The 14,140-nt window shown below is 39.1% G+C and overlaps 1 protein-coding gene across 6 annotated transcripts in view; it reads right to left on the bottom strand.

Annotated features, from left to right (window-relative positions):
* Positions 1-3,879: 3,879 nt before the first annotated feature.
* The window catches only part of LYPLAL1 (lysophospholipase like 1), a 78,582-nt gene continuing 68,321 nt past the window's right edge, over positions 3,880-14,140 (bottom strand). For 5 of the 6 annotated variants that reach the window (XR_010388579.1, XR_010388580.1, XR_010388581.1 and 2 more), the window contains one exon: positions 11,726-12,538. The gene's annotated coding sequence lies outside the window, so the exon portion shown is untranslated. Of the gene's footprint in view, positions 4,563-11,725; positions 12,539-14,140 lie in introns of those variants that run through there. The other variant, XR_010388583.1, reaches the window with a different exon arrangement.

Here is a 14,140-nt window from a genome sequence, read left to right as displayed (position 1 = left end):
CCCACTAGGGAAGATCATAGCAAGGAAAAGGATAACAGATGCTGCCCCAGCTGGTCTGCCTCAAGGCGAGCATTGCTTGGAGAGTCTGTCTCCAGTAGGAAGTCCCAAAACACTGTTTCTTATACTGGAACCTTAAAGAAGAGTCAACCTGATTCTCAGCATGCATAAATTCTGCAGGCAAGGATCCCCAAGACCCTTTGTGAATATGATCTTGGAAACTCTCACTGAAACAGTCTTACAGACTGCAGCTGTTCCTTTAGACCTGAACAAAGAGACGGTTTCTGAGGCAGCTGGGTCATTGCCAGGACCTTTGAATTGGACTCTGAATTTAATTGGCCAAAAAACAGCCTACAGGTGTCTTCATGCCTGTTTTGATCCTCCTTCAAAATTCAGTGAAATCTGCAGGGATAGAGCAAAACCACAGCAGTGTCACACAGACTGGAAACTGCCTCCTCCTTTCTCTCTAACAGGAAAACATTAAGCTTTAATTGTACTAAAAGAAGATAGGTTAATTGAGTATCCTCTCCAAAATGGAAAAATTACTTGATTCTAAGGATTTTCTCAGTACTGCACACTTACAGCAAGCCACAGAAAAATTTTCAGATGATAGAAATCAAAGAAGAGAATGAGTACTGTGAGACATTTGCTGAAGTATTAGGTGCCAGTAGCTGCCAGGAGAACAGCCAGTGCTTTTCACATTTAGAAAGTAAGATTCCACTTGTGATCTGGTTCCAGACTAAAGATAAGAAGGACAAAGACAGGTCAAGAAAAAGAAGAAAACCACAATGGTGTTAACATCATTACAGATCTATAAATGGTCTGTCTTGTGTAATCCCAAAGCACTGTACCAGCTTCATCAATTATATCAACTGCAACAGAATTCATATCACCTTCTAGCCCCTTCTGGACAAAAACACAGCAACCATTAACACAATTTATACAACCAGAAACACAACATCTTGCTATAAAAAATCTGAAATGCAGTGTAGATAGAAAAAGAAGTGCCTGCTAATAATTGGCTTATATATTTTCTTCCCTGACATGAGTTCCTATTCAAAAGAGCCTAGTGAGTCTATCTGATTCATTGTTTCTGCTGCATTATGTTATGGAGAGTAAGAGCTGCCACCTTCGATTTGCACTCCAGTTCTGGGGTAGGCTTGTGCTCTGAAAAGTTAGTCTCAGAGACAAATCTCACTCAGAGACTCGTGGATGTATTTCTACGCCTCGATCTCATCTGGTCCTCATTAAAGCCAAACCAGAAGTGTGGCCTAAGAGTACAAGGAGCCTTATTCAGTCACTATTCAAACTGCTGATAAGTTTCCTTTGGTTTCAGTAGTGTACGATCATGTTCTTACAGTTCAACAAACACAGGTAAAAACAGGATTCATCGCTGCTTCCACTGAAATCAACAGCAAACTGGCTATTGACTTCAGCATTGCAGGATGGGGACATTTCTTCTCTCACACTGTCCCCTTCATGAATACCTTAATTTGACAAATATTAACAGAACTGTAGACCTCTACAGTTAGGAGATGGAGTAGCAACTTCTGGAAAGTTTTCATTATCACTGTTTACAAGGAATATGAGGTGCACATGGTGGTCTTTCACATGCAACATGTATGCTTATATGAAGCTTTGCCAGTGATGTCAAACACATAATTACAGTCCTCTACTAATAATGAATAGGGTGCAAACATATGCTATGTATACAAATAACATGTATGGACTATTTGCCCTATTTCACCTAACTTACACCACTGTGATTTTAACTGATGTGGAATACTGTACAAGTAACTCTACAATAAAAGGTCAAATTGGAGTTTTTCTAGTATGAGGAATGAAAACAAATACTACAAACATTACACAACAAAAAGTCTAAATATTATCTCATGAGGGACTGTTACATTATACTTTGAAGAAGACAGTATTACTAACAAAGAATTCCTTGTGGACTTCCAGTGATGATATTTGATTAGTATGCCTACGTGCTTTTTGAGTGCTCATCAGGAAAAACAGCTGGTAGTGACAAAACTCTTCAAACATCTGGTCTTGTCCTTTCACAATATTCTGAAACCCCAAGAAAAAGATTTGTCAAGAAGTAAATTGTGTGTAAAGTTGAGATTTTTGATGAGACAGTGACAGCCAAAGAGTGATAAATTTATTCCATAAATACCTGTTTTTAATAAATTTAAACAACGGTAAGATGTTACCCACAAAACAAGCAATGCTTATGAAAAGTTGGCTGTCTTCTCTTTTGCACGTCAAGAATGGAATGCCATTCTGTATCATTGCATGCCTGGCCATCAGAACAAGTGCACTAGAAAGACTGTTTAAAAGATCTGAAAGGGAAGAAACAGATATTTGCCTATTATTGAATCTCAGTTCTTCAGACACAACTATAATACTGATAAATGGAACTGGATACACTATTTCCCCTTATTAAACCTCTAAATACTACACCCAGTACCAACAAGTTTTACTTAGTGTGAAGAATCAACATACCTGAGACTTCTGATAACATATTGCCATGAAATGGCTGGATGTATTGAATGCATATAGTTTGGTTCTCTTATATAAATACATTTCAACTAGAATAAACATGAAAAGGCATACTCGTAAAATTTACATTTTGCCTCTAAACTTAATACATAAAAAAATAAAGCACTCCAAAAACTTGGATGTTTTCCAAAGTCAGTGGAATATTTCTGAACTATTTCCACATTCTTTGGGCAGTCCTCCTGTGAACACTAGTAACAGTTCAAGACGTACTGTATAGCTAAGGCTACCCACTCTCACAAAGAAATGAAAACCTTGTTATTTCTCCTGAATAATAACAATAAAAAGTACCAAGCTACTGGATAGGTGGAATGTCTAAGGAAGAATTATCATCATTCAAATCCACAGAGGTTGGATCTGCCCCTATCCTAGGAGTGTCTTTCTAAATAGTCACAACATATTTTACATATTCAGAATGAGACAAATAAAAATTTATTCTTTTTTTTTCTCCTAAAATATTTGGTCAGTTTCCATCCTTTAAGTTATTTAATGGAATAGGAAAAAAAAAGAGTGAACAGCAGGATTAAATGTTCTTGTGTTTCTTTTACCACATTTCTGCTCATCAACAGATATGATACATAGGGATTAAGAGATAATTATTAGTGTAGAATTCCAATGCATTTAATACTAAGGTTTATTTCTGATAAGGGATGCAGAAAATTCTATATGTGTGGATCTTATTCATATACATACATGAAAACAAAGACTAAAAATGAAGCTAAAAGGTATAACAAAAAAAGTTTATATCAAACCTATTTTTACTAACTACACATCACATAAGGGTTGAAGAAGATATTGTTTTCTATTAGGAGAGTGAGCCAAATTTTAGTGCTCATTTATGTGACAACATTAGGATTTGAACTTTAATTGGGCACCAAGAAGAAAGCCAATGACTGTCAACAATTATCTTATGGTTGCATTTAAGATTCAACAACAACTAGAATACACTTGTAGGAGAATTCTGATAATCATGTTAGCAGAATCAACTGGAATTTTTCTTGGGTACCATAAATAAATTTGACTTGAGCTAATGTTTATTAAAAAGAAAACAATGCTGGAAAACTCAGGTCCAAATTCACATTTCAGAAAATACTTAAACGCTTCTGATTATTTTTCCTCTCTACTTCCCCAGTTACATTCCTGGGCTGGAATGTACATCTGCAATGAACAATGGTTTAATTTTCAAATTTATCTTTAAACAGAAGTGATGTCTGGTTCATTTTATAGTTCCTTAAAGTCCGAAGGTCCCTCATATTGAAGCTTCAAACATTTAGATAAGATTTGAAGTAAAGTACAAATTAAATTGGTCAGTATACTATTGGCTGTCCCCAAAAATACGTTTTTAATGCAGAGTTAAGCTGTGGGATACATAATAGATTGCATACATAATAGATTATTTCCATTAAATGTTATATATCGCTTCTTCATATCAAGTGCTACAGTGAGCTACTGCCTTCATGGATCTGTTTGCCATGTGGGTTGCAGACATCTGTTGAATATCAGGGAATGTAATCAAACGATTTGCCAAGAACTCCATCAAAAACGTGCCTTGTACATTTTTCTTAGTTGAGAACACCATCCACAGTAGATTGACCTAAAGGAGGGTAGCACATTGAACTGGAAGCAAAATGTTTAACTAAAGTGATGCAAGTCTCATTGTTAATCAGACAAATCCTTCAAAATGTTGTCCTTTAAACCTGGAGGTGGGCAAAAGTGACTAAGCAAAGGTCCTTGAACCATCCTGCTGCTAGCCACGGGAGCTAATTGGTGATGGGCTCTCTGTGCTCCTTACCCCACTCCTGCAGGGTTTATTTTGCCCTGAAAGGCAATATTCTCAGCTTGGATGACCATATTTCCTGGGGGAAATGAGAACAGCTGGATATATCTGCTTGCCTTCTTGATTGCAAATCAAGGGGGAAATCCATCTGCATCCACCCAATTTGCTCCTGCATAGGATCTTGTTCCAGCCAAGTATTTAAGTGCAGAAAAGCCGATGGAAATAGGGCCTATATATACAAAGGAGGGAAGATAAGAGCTTGGTTTCTTGTTCTCTCATGGCACTTGGTGTTGCTCTTACTATCCCAATAATAAAGACCTCTCTAAGTGTCCATTCATCAATCTCCTTTCTTTTTACAATAACAAATAAAAAAGTAAAAAATTAGTAACAGCTACAAATCTAGGAGTTTAAGGTTTTTGTGCCTCACAAATTGCACAATCATGCTTTTCATATAACGTGGGGTCATGATATGAATACTGCGGAAGTGACTTAATGGAAAAGTTCTGGTATCCTTCGTAAACTACTCTGTCAGACAACAGAAATATGCTCATGTCAGTAGAAGCTTTACAATAAATTAGCCTAGTATAATAGTACCACCCACTAGGATAGTTACGGTTTAGACTCTGCTCATCTTCTCTGACATTCTTTTTCATTTAGTGATTTATAATTTGGCATACAAAATTTCTGTCCAAGAGTGAGTACTCTTTGTGTGGTCATTTCTAACTACAGCAAGAGGGGAAAAGAAAGCTTTGAGGATTTAGAATTTTTCACAATTTAAAACCCCACCAAAATAACCCTGTGATTTAAAAGATGAAATTCTGTACATTTGCAATGGGAATGAGAGCCCATCACTGCTCTGCAATCAGTGTAAGTTAAAAGTAACTCCAACACAGTCAATAAAACTACAGGGAGGTAAAACTGCCATGAATGATAGGAGAGAGAAACCCCATCCATCCCTTCTCAACACCAAAATATTCCAGACTGAGAATCTCCTGAATGAAAGCATCTAAACCCACTAGCGACTTCCAGAAATCTTGGTCAGGGTTTTCATTAGCTTTATCCTAAACAAAGGGGCGAGTCAGGAGGCTTAGATCTAAATCTAAATGTCCTCAGAGTTTAAGAATAGCGAAGTTCCAATGCTTTCAGGACAATATCTGCTGTAGATCACAGCGTACTGACTGTGTAAGCCACATGAAATTATCCTACACAGTTGTGATGAACACTATAATGGTCATATGAATAATAATGAGTATGTGTAACTGGCAGTTGCCCAGCTGGAAAACATAAAGTTTCAGTATATATCTGCCAATTGGACTTTTAATGACAAAACCACAGAGGTTTGGAATATTTGAAAAAGGACAAATGGAATAAAAACATACTATCTCTGTGAGAAACTATTTGATTTGTAAACTGCAGCATTCTAAAACAAATGTTATGTGTAGAAAAAAATGGAAATGGTTATTCAGCACATATGGAAGAGAGTTTTCTTGATTTAGCACTTATTGCAATAAAACTTATTATTAAAAACGCAAAAGCAGAAATATCTGTGCTTTTGACTATTTCTTAATATTCATCCAAAAGAAATTCCTTTTCCGGGACAGAAGAGGGAACAATTTTGTAATTTCTAACTTAAGCTGATACTAAAGATCTTTGAAAAAATAAGGCCCAGGGGTGACTAAGGCAGCTGCCTGAATTCCACAAAAATATACTTACAAAGTCCATTTTGAGTTCTCTGCTTTTCTGTAATGGAATCCAGCTGCTTTAACCATTCAAAATTACCTCTTACAGTGTGAACAGCAGCATAGATAAGTGTTACGTTAAACTGCAGTTAGATCTCAAACTTTGTTCAGCTTTTCAGTTAAAGGCCTGACATAAGAGCAATCAAAATGAGAAAGAAATGATATCTTTGGTCTGCAAAATAAAAGAAATGCTCCAACCATTCCAAAGAAAAGTTTGATGAAACCCCCATACTGAAAATAATTTATGCTAAAAAAGATTGAACATGTAGGAGTGCACTCTTACAAAATACCAGGAAGCCAAACTGGAAGGCGAAGTCTCATCGTCTCTTGTCTCACTCCCTAAATACTACTTTCTCCTTCATTCTCTCTGGAGTATTTTAAGAAGCATGGTCCTGATGATGAGTTCACTTAAAAACAATTTTATACAATACTAAAAATTCTGGTTTCAATTCCATTGAAACATATGCAAAACAAAATCATACATACAGAAAGGACTAACTTGGAGGTCTGGCTGGAAATGTAGTCCTGTCACACCTGCTTGGAACAAACTGATAAGAGAGGATGAATAACATCCTGTGAAGCAAATGAAGTTTAGGGCCAAAGTCCATGGCAGAATATCCTTTGGGTGAATGTCAAAGAAGACCTCAACTTAGAGCTTGCAAAGGAGTATTTACTCCTTCAACAGAAATTTGATAAAAAGTATCCCCAGAAATCCAACAAAATTCCCTCTATGTTTGCCCAGCTCTAACAAAAAGATATAATGTCTGTGCTTCCAGGAGGGCCCCCCACCTTGCCCAAGCTACGTTTCCCACCCTAGACCATGCTCGTCACTCAGCTGCATGAAGGTAACGAATCATAGAAGATGGAGGTGATTAGCTGAGCATGAGACATAGAAGGAACTTCTCATCTTCTGGTTTCAAATGACACCACTGCAGTTTTTTACATGACAAATCTTTAGTATTCAGCCAAAGCCTGAATATTTGGAATAGGGAAGAGCTGAGTGTTCTGGTTTTGTCTTTTTTAAAGTCATCAGGATTAAGGTGACTCATGCCCTTTGAGGATCTGACTCAGGATTTTTTTTTTTTAGTTCCTTAATGTTTTTGCTTTTTTCTTAAGGGTCCTAGAAAAGAGATGAGAAAACAGCTGCAGAATAAAACCTGTGAAATGAATTGCATCTGAGGCAACATCAGAAGGTAAATAAAAAGAAAAAATAATTCATTGTCTTTCCCGTCTCATGATTTTAATTCAATCACATTGACTTCCCAAGATTTGCCCAAGTACTTATTAAAGCTTGAGGTTGGCAATATTGCTGAACCCAAATTTTGAGCAGTCAAAAGAGCCTTAAAGGATATTTTGGGGTGAGGAGTGTTGTCCACCTCCACTCCTTGAATTCTTTCCAAATGCCACTGCTTCCTTCTCCCCTGTCATTCTCCCTCCTATCTCTGGTCACCTGCAGGCCTGTTTGCTCTGTCACAGCCCTTCCCGGGGCTTAGAGGCACTTGCAGAGCACAAGACAGTGTGGCTGTGCATGGGCATGGGCCCCATGGCCTTGGGGCCTCCTTGGACTGCTTTAGGACGGCGCTGCTGTTGAGCATGGACTCCATCTCCCTTTATTTTGCACCGGAGTGTGCACAGCCTTTTAACTTCCTTCAGAAAATAGAGAGACCTTCTGTAGTTGTATGCGAGCAGAGCAGCCTGAGGTATGAATGAAACCAAAAGTTAGACAGACCCATGATTCTGTTCAGATCCAGACATACTTGACTGTACATGAGCCTTTAGAGGAAGTAAAATGATGCTACTGTGCATCCCTCTGGCCTTAGGGTGACAGTCTTGCAGCTGTACTGAGTAAGACAAGGTATTTGTGTATGCTTCTCACTTCTGTAAACCTCGATTCCCTCTGATACCACCCAACTTTGGTAATGTTCCTAGCTCCTTCTTACAAACAAACACATCTCTAACAGTACTCTGGGACAAACAGCAGGGCTAAAAACTCCCAGGCTGCCTGCTGTTATGATCTGAGTCAGCAGAAACATACCTCATTTCATGTCTTATTTTCTCTGTCCAAATTAAGCTCTTTGGCAGTGCCTACCATCCAATGCCAAGACCGAAATGATGCAGCTGAACACTTCAAAGAGAAGTTCTGGTAAGTGATGACAGATAAGGAAAGTTTTCACATCTAGGTCACCAGCTCAACTCCAGAGATCCTCATAATTATTTCCCAGTGATGGCTATTGTGTAGGACATGTAAAATGAGCCTGGTGCTCTCAGCCAAGCTAATACAAGTCTTTGTCACAACAACAAGAACCACACCAGTTATTAAAAAATGGCCTGAAGCCACAGAGTCATTTCTTTTATGCATTGTGAAAGCCAGGACCTCATGATTTCATGATTTTAGTTTCCCCACAAGTATCAGACCAGCAGCCAATCAAGCAGAAACAAACACAGGGGGAAAACCAGAATGGAGGAGGGAAGAGGGATATGGGGAAGAAAGGTTTAGGAAAGAAAGGTAGGCATAAATATCCTTTTGATTCCAATGTAAAAGAACTTTAACATAACATGAAAAATGTGAGGGGATGAACCAGGGAATTAGGAATAGCTGTCCTGTAATACTATTGGCACAGAGTAATTCCACTCCTGGGACTGATTTCCAAACATGCAGAACACTTAGTTCAAATGCGTAAAAGCTGTTGGTGCACAAAACCTTTGGAAATCATGTCTTTTATGTTTAAGTTGTTTTTTGTTGTTTCCCCCCTCCCTGTGGCTGAATGTATTTGAGGAGGCCAGCTGGATCCAATTGCTAGGACAGTAGTATTGCACTCTGCTCCCCCTACCCTCCCCCCCCCCCCCCATTTTTCCCCTTTTACATCAGTACATTGGCAAAAAGGTTATTGGCATCATCACCCAAAGCCAAAGGTCAGCATGAAAAAAGAACGTGTAAATACTTCTTACGAAGAAAATCCAAATTGTAAGTTAATATTCTTACATTACAAAACTATCAGAAGTATTTTTATGCAAAGTTAGAGTGATGTGGAATCAGATTTCAGATTCTGGAACATGCACTATGAAGAAAGGTCAGGGGGAATGAATGTTCAAGATTCAGAGGCAAATTCGGAGGCATACACTTCCCACACATTCCATCCAAGACAGATTTTTTCCTTTCATATTCTGCTGGTGGGATATTATACACTGGTTGTCAGTGTTAGTCTCCAAAGTGCAAGGGTATTTTTTAAATTAGCAATTTATGGTTCTAAACCCAAATGTCCACACTGAGCCAGTTAGTTTTAAGTGGCTGTTTTTTCAATCTGACGCTTGTATTATGTCCCATGGTGAGATGCTCTTCAGTTTGGAATGGACTTGTCTGTGACTTAGTGTCAGAGCAGTCTCAGCGAAGGCCCTTAACTCTCTCTTCTGCTTGTTCTGAAAATCTGCCAAAACAAGGTGATGTTAAGGGCCAGTTCTGCTCTGGAAAAAAAACTGTAGTTGAGTGGTACAGTGTTTATTGTGTCAGTGTTTCCATTTAATATTTGAAGAGCTTAAGTGCTAATGTGCTTTTTTAAGGGGTAGCTCAACAAACTCAGATAGACTAAAAAAAAAAAAAAAAAAGCTTCTTGTCTTCTCATACCTAACATGAACTGAGAGAGAGTACAGACCAAACTATTCAGTGTTTATATCAGTGCATCCACAGTCTCTACCTATGTATTTGTAACTTTCTTTGATAGGACAGGAACTGAAAATCACATTCAAAATTTATATTGAGAGGAAGTTCAGCTGTGACAAGATCCCTCTTCCCAGCAGCCTAAACTGGGTAAGAGACTTCCAGCTTTTTACTTACAGATGACCAAGGGAACTGTGAGTGGAGTCAGCTAGCAGAGTGCATCCAGGAAAAGGGCTTTCAATTCTAGTTCATGCACCCTATGAAATTGCAGAGAGGAGCCGGTGGTCATCTGGGAGGTGCATCTACATTTTCATCCCTCCAGAGAAGCCCTGTTTTGTTGAGCCTGTTTGGTTGGTTCATTCCCAGTGAATGGAAGCTGTAGTCCTCTGAGGATCTAGGCCAGCTGATGTAGCTTTTCCAGATTTCTGCTTAGGGATGCTGAGATGTTGTTTTAGCGAAGACCTCTACAGCTGTATTCAGTCCTTCTTGTTGCCAGCTGGGACCGACAAGAGGCTGCCATGATCAAACTTGCTATTTCCCTTTCTAAGCTGTTCTAGTATCTAGGGTAAACCCAACAGACAGACTTTGCTACCTTTATTTACTGAGAAGTAACAGTTCCAACAGCAGGCCTGTTTTTGGAGAAACCTGGAATAAGCTTGAGAATTGCAGGAGTTGGCTGATTCTCTCCCAGCTGAAAGAAGTAGTTAAGAGGCAAGTAATGCCAAGGCTCAGCATAACGAGAGGAATTAACCCATGACAGGAATTATTTCCTTTGGCAAATCCCTTTGGCAAAGGTGAAGGTGGTAGAGGAATGACCTGCCCCAGTGGGAAACACCTGTACCTGATGTGGACTTTGCAGGTCAGTTCTGTTTCTCTGAGATGCTCCATTTGCTACTTGGAAAGAGCAGACGTTGGGGGTGGAAGGGAAGGGAATGGCCAAATTTAGACAGCTGCAACGAGTACTGGCCAATTTCTATATGATCCACTGTCCATCCCCAGCAAAAGATGTGTTAAGGAAAAGAAACATCTGTGTTTCCCTCATTCTTATCTGGCCCTTGGGGACTCACAGCCAGTTGGTCTAAAGCTGTTCTGACTTATCTTGGGTGTAAGATCAGCACATATTAGCCGTAACTGACACCCAATGAACCCACCTTATATTTGGCTCTCAGTACAGTAGAAGTTCAGAGGCCTTCCATTTTTATCAAAATAACTCCTCTCTACCACAAACTTTTGTTTGCTCAGATGGAGCTAGTTCACATGGACCTATCTGTAAGGTTTTGTAAAAAGTAGCTAGTGAGGTTTTGCCAAACCCAAACACACTTCCCTCTCTGGATAATTCTACCATTCAGCAATGGAAAGTCATGGATACTGCACAATACATCTCACTGATAAGCAATGGCATGTTGTGAATCAGTAAATTACCTAATCTACTTGAGTATTCCTTTTTAAATCTAAGGTAACATAGACCTGTGATGAAGATTTTTTTTTTCTCTCTCTGAAAATAAAGGTTTTGTTTCTAGACAACAGATTTGGAGGCTTTGCATCTTATCTGTCTGCTTTGTTCTCAAAGCCACAGTATGTCCTTTCAGTCACACTTTGGCTTCTTTTCTATGTTGACATTTTTTTTCACCCAACGTAAACATGGTGAACAATTTTTGCTTCTTCTGTGCTGTTTAAAAAACTTGTCTACTAGCACTAAACCACATCTTCTTTCACTAGTGACCATCAGACGTAAAATACAGTGACTACTGTTCTTTTTCCAACTATAGGAAGGCTTTTGAAATGTATCTGGAGTAAAGGGGAGGTTTGTATACAAACCCAACAGAGTTTACTCTGACTATTTTTACCTCACAAGTTACTTGTTTGTTTCCAAACCACACTGCTGTTTTCTTCTCTGAAGAAGGTTGTAAGATGTTCAATATGGCTAAAACATCAGGAATAATTAGGAAAGGAAAATGTATTGTTCTCTGGAAACAGTGAGTCTTACAAAGAAACCAATTTTGAACTTCTATGTTACTTTAATATTCAGGTTAGCATACAGTTATGGAATAAATTTGCAACTAACATCACAATGCTCACCATGACTAATAATTAGCCAAAAAAATGTAACTAGTAGTTCATCAAGATTTTTCTTGTATTTTGAACAAATGCAATTGCCAGGTTTATTTTTACTTGCTTAAGCATGATGTAAGGTTTCTTCCACTGGAAAATCCCCTATTAGTAAATTTATCTGGATTATATAATACCGTCCATGGGGCTTTTTCTTCTCCTGATGACTTGTACCTACGGAATTCATTTTATAAACAAAATTCTCAGCGTGTGACTTCAGTGGCAGTTGTGCTCAGAAGTAACCCCTCTCTAATACAGGACTGGCTTCTTTGTGTGCTGTCTGCATGCAATGTGCAGTCTGATCCGACTGTCAGTGCACACTGTCAGCACTGCTCACAGAGGTCTGTTGACTCATCTGAATGGATATACTTTTAAGTGACTCTGTCTGAAACTTCTTGAGAAACGCAAAAGGAGAGCATGTGCAACTGCTTATTTCTCATGCACTACTCCATGAAAGTCAATACTGGACTACCACAGTTATACCTAGTTCCCTGTCTTAGTTGACTCCAATTTTGCAAGGCGATGGCTGAAAAGGTCAAATACGAAAAGGTTTGCAAAGACTCTTCTGAAACCTGGAGAGTGGTAATAGATCCTCAGGTGAACTTTGACTCTCTAAGGTGGATATTTAGTTATATTAGCTGCAGAAGAGGCTGGTTTTCCAAAGATGCAAGATATGGGCTCATCAGTCTAGATGATGGTGACCTTAAAGACAAATACAACACAAATAAATAGCAAGGATGTTCAACCAGCCTTCTTGTAAGGATTAATGCTTTTCTGAACAGATGGGACACACAAGGGCACAAATTCCTTTATCCAGCTCTCGCCCACCTCCACTGTCTTGGCCCATTGAAAGTCCAGTGAGCACAAAAAACGAGAAGACCCACCGGTGTGGCTCCTGCACTTAGCGGTATCACTTGCACTGAGCAGGGGAAACGTCAACTGCAGCCAGTTCCCACCCAGCTCCATGACTCCCCAGGCCTAGCAACAGCAGCTGTGGAAGCAGATGCATACAGCGGTCTTTAAGGGAGGTTTAGGGAGTGCTGGGATTGCACTGTCCCCAGCAGCCTCCCCCCTTCATGACATTCAGCTTACATTAACAACAACACAATGTTCAAGCTACCTTTTCTCAGCCATCACAGCTGCTCACCCCAGCTCTAGTGAGGCCTGGAGGCGCATTATGACCCTTGCACTCTGGCCTAATTGCAATATTTCATTCGATTGCAGCATTTGCTGATTCTCATTTATTAATGCAGTGGTAAATGCTGCATCACACGTGCTTGCTCCAGAATGCAGAGCACTTCTCTTGAGAGCTGCGTGTGCCCCAGTAGTGCAATAAGAATTTTTTCCCTCCTTTTTCCATAGGAAAACAAAGTGTTGTCTCTGCCAAAGGACATATTTTATGTCCATATACTAGGAAATAACTCATGGGCCTGGTGATTTTTCACTGAGCACCGGTGGGAAGCCCTGAGTCCTGTATGAAATAAATATTTGGGGAAAAGTATTCTCTCTTTACCTGAGCAACCTGCCTCTTTCAGGGATAGGTTCATAGGGTAAAATTGAGGCCATTCAACCGACTTCAGTTGAGACTGCAGGAGAGCTAAGAGGAGAGGGTGTAATGGGTTCCCTGAATCACTCTAGCCCCACCTCTTTTGTTTAGAAAAATAAACTAGGCTGTGCAAATACTTTGCTGATCACAAAATCTACTGGCAAAATTATTGTATTCTTCATTTTGTACAAAAGGGAAAACAAACTCTGGCAAGGATCACAATGTGGATATTTATGTCAAATCCAATAAAGGGAAAAAAGCCACGAGCACTAGTCAGTATCTGAACTGATATGAAATCAAAAGCCATTTTTGTTAAAGTTGGTTGACATAATCTAGAGTAATTCTTAATAAATCCTTTCAACCAGACAGAGGTAACAAGTTCAATTTAAACTGCAGGGATTGTTTTACAAGATTAAGAAAGAGAAATTGAAGGGCAAGATAGAAGGCTATATGAAAGTATAGCAAACAGAAAGAACAAGAACTTTTCTTAAAAGGAAAAGGACAATGACAGTGATAGGTAAGAGAAAGAGAAGACAATAAAAAGAAACAAGGGAGAGGAAGTGAAACAGGAAAGAGGAATGAAAGAGGAAACAGCTGGGACTGAAACAGAAAGAGAAGAATAGGAGCTCAGGGAGGTGCGGAAGCCCACAGAACTGTCAGCTTATAAACAGCACAGTGTCTTCTCACTGTCACTGGCACCATTAAAACAAAGATAATAATGTGTCAGTCATTTTCATATTGACCCACTTTGTGAGATC

Source organism: Dromaius novaehollandiae, chromosome 3 (assembly GCF_036370855.1).
Source record: "Dromaius novaehollandiae isolate bDroNov1 chromosome 3, bDroNov1.hap1, whole genome shotgun sequence".
Lineage (NCBI taxonomy): Eukaryota > Metazoa > Chordata > Aves > Casuariiformes > Dromaiidae > Dromaius > Dromaius novaehollandiae.
Note: the sequence above shows the minus strand (reverse complement) of the source record. Positions and strands in the feature narration are given on the sequence as shown.